At 30.1% G+C, this 515-nt stretch overlaps 1 protein-coding gene across 1 annotated transcript in view; it reads right to left on the bottom strand.

Annotated features, from left to right (window-relative positions):
- LOC103609172 (spindle and kinetochore-associated protein 2-like) overlaps window positions 1-515 on the bottom strand; it is a gene marked incomplete at its 3' end in the record, with an annotated part of 3,228 nt that overhangs the window by 1,890 nt on the left and 823 nt on the right. The gene's annotated exons all lie outside the window — the stretch shown is intronic.

Genomic DNA, 515 nt, shown 5'->3' with positions numbered 1-515 from the left:
GAGCTTTTTAAAATATAATTTAAAACTATTTTGTACCAGTACAATATATTAATTTACAAATGTAAAATTTTATCAGCTGTTAAAGCATTTGCAAAAACCACACATTCTACTTCAGCTTTATTGCACAATATCTATAAGAAAATATTAATTTTTAAATTAGAAAACATAAAAATGCTTTCAATATAGAAGAGACAATCTGATTTTAAAGACAACACTCTATAAGAATGTCTACCCAGAAAATAACAAACTTTCACAGGATACCAAGCTGGATAGATGCTTCAGCAGATCCGGTACAAAGTACTGTTTAAAACCAGTCCAAGATACTTAATCCAAACTGTATCATCATTCTTCATTAGAAATCTAGACACCACTCAAGGTGGCTTCTTATACTTAAAAAAGTTGAGGCATTTTTCAGTGTGAGCATTCTGAATATCTCTTACATATCAAAAACAACACTTCCAACTTAATAGCCATTTGCAGGTTTTTTTTCCTTCATGCAGATTATCTCTGGCAAC

This window comes from Galeopterus variegatus, unplaced genomic scaffold, assembly GCF_000696425.1.
Source record: "Galeopterus variegatus unplaced genomic scaffold, G_variegatus-3.0.2 Scaffold9303, whole genome shotgun sequence".
Classification (NCBI taxonomy): Eukaryota; Metazoa; Chordata; class Mammalia; order Dermoptera; family Cynocephalidae; genus Galeopterus; species Galeopterus variegatus.
Note: the sequence above shows the minus strand (reverse complement) of the source record. Positions and strands in the feature narration are given on the sequence as shown.